This window comes from Microtus ochrogaster, chromosome 18, assembly GCF_000317375.1.
Source record: "Microtus ochrogaster isolate Prairie Vole_2 chromosome 18, MicOch1.0, whole genome shotgun sequence".
Lineage (NCBI taxonomy): Eukaryota > Metazoa > Chordata > Mammalia > Rodentia > Cricetidae > Microtus > Microtus ochrogaster.
In genome coordinates, this window is record NC_022020.1 from 27,492,973 (window position 1) to 27,502,370 (window position 9,398).

The window sequence follows — 9,398 nt, forward strand, 5'->3', positions numbered from 1 at the left end:
GAGAGAGAGAGAGAGAGAGAGAGAGAGAGAGAGAGAGAGAGAGAGAGAGATTTTGTGTGTATGAGAGGGAAGGAGAGAGCGAGGAAGAGAGAATATATATGAGGGAGAGAATTTGTGTATTTGAGAGGGAGGGAGGGAGGGAAGGAGAGAGAGATTGATTGACTGATTAACCACTGTGTACTATCCTGGAAATACCCTGTATTTTTGTGCCCTCACTGAGTTAGTTTTCAGAATACATTTCTTTGTTTTAACTAACCAAATACCCTTTTTCCTTGAGGGACTTTTTTCTGTACCAGCATTCCTCCTTACCATACCTGAGGACAGCATGGGAATGGACCCACTTCTCTGTGCCTGCCTCTGCTTCATGGCTGGGTTCTTTAGGAATGGCTTTTGCATAGTTGACTTGATATTGATTAAATCACTTGATACCCTAGTGACAGCATCAGCAAATGATTACTAAGCACTTCATGTAACACACTGTCTTTGAACATGTTCTGGGCTGTGGATATAGCTCAGTCATAGAATTGTGTCTACCATGTATGTGCCACCCACCCCCTGCAAAAACAAAAGGAAGCAAAACAAGAACCCCAAACCCCCAAACCTCAACCCAGCATGCTCTTATTCTTATGTAAACCCAGTCAGTGGGCTGGAGAGATGACTCAATGGTTAAGAACACTGGCTACTCTTCCAGAGGACCTGAGTTCAATTCCTGGCAACCACACGGTGGCTCACAACCATCTGAGATGGGATCTGATATCCTCTTCTGGTGTGCAGGCATACATGATACAAAGTATCATAAAATAGAATACATAAACAAAAAATATATTACAAAAATTAAAAGGCACTTAAATGTGCAAGGATTATTATGGGGATATACTAGTATTTCTATTAAAATACATAAAGCACATAAAAATGTACAAATATAGGCATATTTGTATAAATGTGACAGTTCAACCTATTAAAGCATATAAAAAGCCTGATAATACCTGGGAAGTGCAGATGCGTTTATATATATATATCATCTATGCACGTAACTCAGTGGATATAATGGCTATGCTACTGATCACTCCTAAGAGGACTTGGGGTTCTCAGGAGGTGGCAGAGCTTCTCTGATGTTATGCACGCTCTTCATTGACTGCCCAGCGTCCTGTGCACACAGGTCCAGATTGTTAGGTCTCCTCTGTCAAGGGCTTTCCCTTGCCTTGGTTTCAAAGCACGATAAGCCAGAGTGTGTGTCCTAAAACAGTCTGGGCAGATCCTTAATAAAAGGCCTCACCATTGTTGAAGCTGATCTTCCACTCTTCTGTGAAGACTTGGTTCCAGTTTCTTCAGGCGACAAAGTCTAGATTCCTTTGGTTAACATGGAAGCCCTTCTGGTGGCTGATTCTGACCTTCTTTTGTGCCCCCTTCTGTCTGTTTCCCCAACCAGTTCGCTTCTGGGTGGTCTCCCACCTCTGTATGTTCTTTTGCTCCACTTCACTTCAGAATTACCTTCTGGAGCCTGCCTCTTGCCCCACACCTCTTGCTTACTGCATCCAAACAAGACTCTGTTCAAGTGCCACCCCCGTTTTTCTCTTTTCCCATTGTGTTGTCATTGTCTCTAGAGCCCCAGCTGAAATAATACCCCACTTGTACTTCTTAGCTGCCCCCCAATCCCTGATTGCTTTAGCACATGCTAACTTAACTTAGAGCTTTCTATGTACAAATTAGACCCTTCTACCTTGAATTCCCTTTAAGGATGTGGGACACGTATAAACCGTCCTTTTGCTTCTGCAGATACACTGGCATTAGAGCAAAGAAGGACCCAATTGCTCATACTGCAGTTTCTTTAACTTTGTAGTCTTCAAAAAGGTTAAACCTGACTGCAAAATGGAGGGAAAAATACCTAACTTGTAGGTGGAACAATTTAATCACTCAGTTTATGCTATACAGTTAGAAATCAATCAATCAATGCATAATCATAGCTATTTTGATGTGTATTAGTGTGGACTTCAGACTCCTTGTTTTTCTTGCAGGGTATTTCCATGTAAGTAGAATTTAATTCAATTCCTTCATCTTGGGAAGAGTCATGCCCGCCTTTGTTCCACCTGATTTCATTTTTAGAATCAACACTGAACATTTTATTACCCTTAATACCCTGGTCCCAAACCACATTTTTCTGGATTAGTGCTGGCTATGGCCTCATTTAGGCAATATAGATTTAAGAAATAGCTTTAGGAAAATCACACAGATGTATAATCAGAGTACACATCATTTAACGTGGTTGGCTGATGTGCCTCTGGGTATGTCATCTGTTTCAGTGAGAGGAGAGGTGTTGTAAGCTGACCCCAACTAAACCTGGAAGAATAATACGCCTTTCATGATTGGCAGTGACTTCATAATATAACCCTTCCAGAATATTTCAGATCGCATCCACCCTCTGAGTATCAGGCATCTCTTCCCACTGGAGGCCACTGTCCTCCTTTAGTTAGGACCAAGCATCCTCAGGGTATTTCCTTTCCAGATAGCAAGTCTACATCACAAGGACTAGGATCTTTCCGAGGTACACTGTCTGATGTGGTTGATTGCCACCTAGTGGACATATGCAGCACCCCATGTCACAGAATCTAGACAAATGCTTTTGTGATTGGTTTTGAGAGTCAACATAGTCTTCTTGCTGATGGAATAGAGGGATTCAGGCTGCAAAACGGCGTTTAGCCAAAAATCAGTCAGCCTTTGTCTCTACAGCTAAGCACAATGAACTGGGTGTAAAACACCAGTTCTGAGTTCCAGTCTGAGCCTGGAAAACCCTGTTTCCAGTGTGGTGTCTGTGAGAAAGGCCCTGGCTTCTAAGAACTCTCATTTTCACGGCTGACTGGAGGCTTGGAGATGCACAGGAGCTGGCATGTGGCTGTGATTGGCACTTAGTTTGCTTCTAGTTTATCTCTCGAGGTCCTTGGTAGAGAGAGAGTTTTGCTTCATGCCTCTGCTGATGGTGGCTTTCCCTCCAGCCTTGTGAGAATTGTCCTCATTGATGCATTAGAGGAGGTGGTCTGTGTTGGTGGGAAGCCCATTCACACACATCATCTGGCTCCATTCAGATTCCCATGAGCCAGAGAGCTTTTACTGACTTACTTAATCTCTTTTTTTTTTCCTCATCCAACATGGATTTTGGAGGTTCACCTTCAGTGAAGGCTGATGCATCTGTGGAGTACCCCACTGTTCTCTTCCATTGTTCTTTCTGTAGTACACGTTCACAGCCAGGCTTGAGCTGAGTTTGGAGCGAGGCACTAAGGGACACTGTCCTGCTTGGGTAGGACTTTCTACTTTAAGGCACATCACAGAGTTACAGGAACAAAATTTCTCTTAAGGGGGATTTGCATAGTATTCATTCCGTAAGTGAAAAACAGGGTCAGGTTTAGGTTGGTTAGAAAAGCCAATGATGGCTTCTTGGAGAGTGTGGCTTCTGCTGGAACAGAGCAGGAGGTGGCAGGTCACATTCGCAGGGTCTTTCAGGCCTTGTGAAGGCTCTTAGACTTCTGTCTAGCTGTCACAAGTCTGACACAGTTGGGCAGAGAACTTGCCAAAGGGTTGAAAATAGATATGGGGAGGGCAGAGAGCAGGCTGGGGCAGCCACCCAGGCAAATAGTAATGTCCATTTGGAATAGAGAGCATTGAAGTGAAGGCTATGAGCTGACAAAATTAAGAGCCACTTGGGACGGAACAGATAGGCTTGGAGACAGACATTGTGCATGAGGTTGACAGGCAGGTGTCAGCTTGTGTGGCAAGACAGGGAGGGACACTGTCCTGTCTTTGTCCTTAGCTGATCTTCTTAGAAGATGATATATGGGGGAAGAGTTTGGATTTGGCTCTTCAGAACTTCACTTGTGGGTGGAGATAAAGAGTAATGGTTATCCTTCAGGAGCCCCCCCCCCCTTCTTATGATGGGTCCTCTCCGGTAACTCTCAGGTACTGTACGCTAGCTTGTGTTGCTGTGTCCGAACAAGGCAGCATAGCAGGTTTGGAGGTGATTGCCCAGGGGTGTTCTGAGGCAGCTTTGTATGTTTTGAGATGCAACCACTCAGGGAATGGCTTCAGAATCATTCCACAGACAGGGTGATGGGCCAGTGGAGGGAATCCTTAGCAAGGCCTGGGGACGTTGGTGATTTTTATGCATTCTGTAGCTGAGAGGCCAACTCCTAGCAAGTTCTTAAGAATCCACTTTTAGGAATTTCAATCACTCTATATCTGGAGAGAAAGACATAACTAAAGGGAATTCCTAAGGGTAGTTATATGCAATTAGAATAACTTTGAGGGCACAGAAATGCAGCGTATTACCGAAATGAAATATAATTATAAGGTTACCTTGAGTTCTTTATTATGTGGGTGTAGACAAGTGCGCACAGTTATGTTAAGTTTTATCCAGGAGGGAGAATGAGTCGGCTGTGACATCACTGATAAAGCTGTGTGAAGGTGGCTTTATAAAGTGTGTGAAAAGTAATGACACACCTTTCTGTTTTAAAGAAGCATCATGCTTGGGTTTAAGCTTCTCAAATTCTGTGCAGAGGAATATTTGCTGAGGCCATGGCATTCAGAGGAAGAGAAGGGCACCTTCCTCTGCCCTGAGTGATAGAAGGTTTTGGGAGCAATCTCCCAAGGTCCAGGTTTGTAGCTCCTTTCATATCCTTATTTTCTTCGTCCCCAAGCGGGTCTCTTATTTCTTGGATGTAGGCGGTGATCTCTTTGCTCTGCCCTGCTCGCAACCTGCCGTTCTGCAACAGCAGTTAGCAAAGTAAACATTACTGACTCTGTTTGGCTCCTTGCTGTGACTTGAGCTGCCTGCACATGAACCAGCAGGGACTACGGTGCACGGCACACACCCAGCTCTAGGCACCAGCTCTTCAGTCCTTACTGGAATGTGCATGGCTGCGTCATGTTTACATTAGGAATGAAAGCTCCAGCAATATGCATTTTGAGAGCTATATGCCTAGAATGCTGATTTACATCAAGATACTGCTAATACTTTTGTATTGAAATAGGCAAGAAACAGTGATTTTTGAATATTCTTACTTTATGTCTTCATCATTGTCCCAAATACCACAGAGGGACTGTCTTAATTGGGGTGAGCAGTATGGAGCCTCCACATATTCCAGGGACCTCAGTCCAGAGGGTTGATGAGTCTCAAGTGTGCAGAGTGCTTGTGTATAGTAGGTCTCCCTCACTTGTGGGGCGATTCCAATGACTAACACTCTAACTCATCTGGGCTCAGTTAACATAGCTAATAAATAGGCAAGTGGAACTCGGGCCCGGGACCTAAAGCTGGCTGGGGTGGAAGCCAGAGTTTGGGATTGATCATTCTGTAACCAGTCTCATAGGATGCAAGTGGAGAGGGGGCAGTTCCCTTAAATAAGCTGGAGACGGCACGCTTTGGGCCAGGCGCAGATCCCGAACAAGCAAAACAACAGGTGTCTGCTGTAGTTTCTCTGAAAGACTTCTCAGCCAGGTCCAAGGTAAGCGCCTTTCCAGGCTCCAGGCTCTGGAATTCTTGTTCCACTCAGCTGTCCGCCCTGGCCCCACGCCCTGTGTTGACTCCATCACTGTTCATTACCTCATCGTCCACCAGGCCCAGATCTCACCTCTCCATCTGCTGTGGGCCACCGGGCAGTGAAATCAGGTTACTTTCTGCCCGTAACCGGGCAGGGCAGCTCTTTTAGAAGGGCCCACAGAGGCCCTGCTGTTCGTTTGCTGGTCCTTCGTCCTCGTTGGCAGCTGCTGGCCGGCCAGCCTTTCAGGTGCACCTTGGAGACTTGCCCAAATTCAGTTCGCCTTTCCCTTTTTCCTACTTTGTTGAGGTGATTGTTAGCATAACTCTTTTGTCCTGTTTGGGAGGAAGGGGACTGTCAGGCAGAAGGTGAGGCGATCCTACTCAACACTGTTTGCTCAGGTCTTATTTTGCGAGATCTGGTTGAGGGCATGTTCGAGCTAAAACGTGACTACATACAATCACATTTACCATGTCTGTGCTTAGGGGCTCCTGGGGTCCTTCTCTTCCACTTTGGAGTTACATCCTTTCTGTTTCCTCTCTGGCCTGTCCAGAGTCTCAAGTTTCCTTCCTTTCCACGGTCTTCTGACGTTTAGGCTTGCCAGGAGTGAGCTGTGTGTGTTCGGAAGGCGACCCTCTTCTGAGAGAAGCCTAGTTCCCTGCTGTCAGGTTTGGACTCTTCCTGAAAGCCTCTGCTCCAGGGAGCGGTTTGAAATTGGAGCTGGTGTTCTTCTCCACCCTGTGTGCCTCCTATTGTGTTGCAGAACAGACAGCTTTGCCTAGGTTCCAGCCCTCTGAGCTGTGGGAAAGTGGTTAGTGGTTCAGGATCTAGTCAGTAGCACAAGTTCCTCATTGAGAACAGCAGCACCCCCTGAGCCTGGCGATGCTATACGCCAGCTCTGGCTTGGAAGGGACACTAGGGCTGGGTTTGTAAATCATGTCATTTGTGCAACAGACTCAGAGCAGATTGCACCGCACATCCCAGAAGAGACAAAGCAAATACAATCAAAAAATGAGAATTATCACCCTTAACCTTAAGGAAGAAAATGGGAGCTAAAGAAGGAAGTGCTGAGGGTCAATGATGCTTTAAAAAAACAAAACAATTGCTTTGAAATTACAATATAATTATCTCACTTTTCCTTCACTTCCGTTAGTCCCTCTTGTTTTCTCTCAAATTCATGGCTTCCTTTTCCTTAGTTATTGACACACACACACACACACACACACACACACACCAAAAATCTACCACATGGCCCAGCTGTAATACTCCTTGGGCTATGCCTGAAGGACGCAACATCCTTTACTTCACAGATAGTTTTTAAGCCGTGTTCTTTGCTGCTCTATTCACAATAGCTGGGGAATGGAAACAGCCTAAATGACCTTCATCTGAGGGAAGGGATGCTTCTATTTAGAGGGTCACGTTGATCCGGGAAGCCAGAACCTCCCATCTTATTAAATCCAGGCCTTGTTACCAGTTATGCCTCCTATTACCCTCCGCCGGGAGTTTGAACTTAATGCCATTTCCCCTTCAATGAGGGAAGCCTGGATAGATGGTAATTTGAATGATTAGCCTAATCTGCAGGAAGGCTGCCTGTGGAATTAAGTTAAGCACGCTGTTCTGAGCAGCCTTGTCTGTCAGGCCACTTAAAGGCACCTTGGTGATTTTATGCCCAAACAGAAGCTGAGGAGGGATCATTGGCTTTTATTACTGTCTTAAAGGGTAGTTTAGTGTTTGAATTTGACAAGGGCCCCAGAGAGTTTTCATTATAGATACCATGTGTGGAGTTGGTTTTTTAAGAAAATCCCAATACAAAACATTGCCAGGACTGCTTCTGATGACTATGGGAAATGGCTGCGATGGAAATTTGTCAAGCCATGGGCTGAGGAGAACCGGTCTGATAGGATCTGAGAACTTGGCCCTTGTCTGTCTTTAGCTGGAGGAGGGAGCTAGGCGTGCTTATACCTGGAGACGGCAACACAGACTTTTCTTGCTTTCTTTCGGATCTATAGAACGTGCTAGAGTTACAGGGCAGCTGTACAACCACAAGGAAGGTTTAGCAGCATGTACCTGTAGGGTTTGGGGTCTGATATTAGTCCTGGTTCAGGTTTCCTCCTCGTTCTCCTGAAGTGGTGAGATTCCCACGTGTCAAAGGGAGATGACAGTTCTCAGTGTGTTTGAGGAAGCAGACACAGGATTAAAAATTATATGTACATATGTATGTATGTATATACTTCCATTGGCGTGCAGGGCCTTAGTATTCTAGGCTAGCACTTTAACACTGAATTGTGTCTTTATCCCACAGGATTTGAATCGTTAAAGCAATTGCAATGAAAATTAACTAGAACAAATCATATATAAAGTGTTGTTACATAAAAAGGTATTTACTATTTTTTCCTTAGATATCCTCTTTATTTTTTCTTTTTTGATTAATTAATTTTTTACTTATTTTTCCATTCAAAAATTTCCACTTTCTCCCCTCCTCCCATTCCTCTCCCGCTCCCCCACTCACCCTCCTCCTTCCCCCTCCAGTCTTAAGAGTGTTCAGGGTACCCTGCTCTGTGGGAAGTCCAAGGCCCTCCCCCCTCTATCCAGGCCTAGGAAGGTGTGCATCCAAACAGACTAGGATCCCAAAAAGCCAATACATGCAGTAGAAACAAGTTTCAGTGCCATTGTCAATGACTTCTCAGTCAGCCCCCCATTGTCAGCCACATTCAGAGAGTCCAGTTTGATCACATGCTTGTTCAGTCCCAGTCCAGCTGGATTTGGTGAGCTCCCATTAGATCAGGCACACTGTCTCAGTGGGTGGACCAACCTCTCGCGATCCTGACTTTCTTGCTCATCTTCTCCTTCCTTCTGCTCTTCAACTGGACCTTGGGAGCTCACTCCAGTGCTGTGATGTGGGTCTCTGTCTCTATCTCCACCCATCGCTGGACGAAGGTTCTATGGTGATATTTGAGATATTCATCAGTGTGACTATGGGACAGTATTTACTATTTTGAGTTAATATTTTTTAATTGCTTTTATTGAGCTATATATTTTCCTCTGCTCTCCTCCCTTTCTCCTCTCCTCCCCTTCTCCCCTCTCCCATAGTCCCCACACTCTCAGTTTACTCAGGAGATCTTGTCTTTTTCTACTACCCATGTAGATTAGATCCATGTATGCCTCTCCTAGGGTCCTCTTTGTGGTCTATCCTCTGGGATTGTGAATTGTCGGCTTGTTTTCTTTACTTTATGTCTAAAAACTACTTATGAGTGAGTATATATTATATTTGTCTTTCTGGGTCTGGGTTACCTCACTCAAAATGATGTTTTCTAGATCCATCCATTTGCCACAAATTTCAAGATGTCATGTTTTGTTTTTTTCTCTGCTGTGTAGTACTCTTTCCTTTTCCATTTTTTGGTCGAGGGACATTTAGTTTTTTTTCCAGGTTCTGGGTATGACAAACAATGCTGCTGTGAACATAGTTGAGTACATGTTATTATGGTATGATTGAGTATTCTTTGGGTATATACTGAAAAGTGGTATTGCTGTGTTTTGAGGTAGGTTGTTTCCTAATTTGCTGAGAAATCGCCATACTTATATCCAAAGGGGCTGTACCAGTGTGCAATCCCAGAAGCGATGGAGGAGTGTTCCCTTTACCCCACATCCTCTCCATCATAAGTTGTCATCAGTGTTTTTGATCTTGGCCATTTTTACAGGTGCAAGATGTAATCTTAGAGTTGTTTTGATTTGCATTTTTCTGATGACTAAGGATGTTGAACATTTCCTTAAGCGTCATTTTAGATTCATCTGTTGAAACTTCTCTGTTTAGGTCTGTACTGCATTTTTTTTAATTGGATTATTTGTTCTTTTGATGACCAGTTTCTTGAGTTTTTT

At 44.5% G+C, this 9,398-nt stretch overlaps 1 protein-coding gene across 4 annotated transcripts in view; it reads left to right on the forward strand.

Moving 5' to 3' along the window:
* Arhgap26 (Rho GTPase activating protein 26) overlaps positions 1-9,398 on the forward strand; it is a 397,026-nt gene that overhangs the window by 99,821 nt on the left and 287,807 nt on the right. The gene's annotated exons all lie outside the window — the stretch shown is intronic.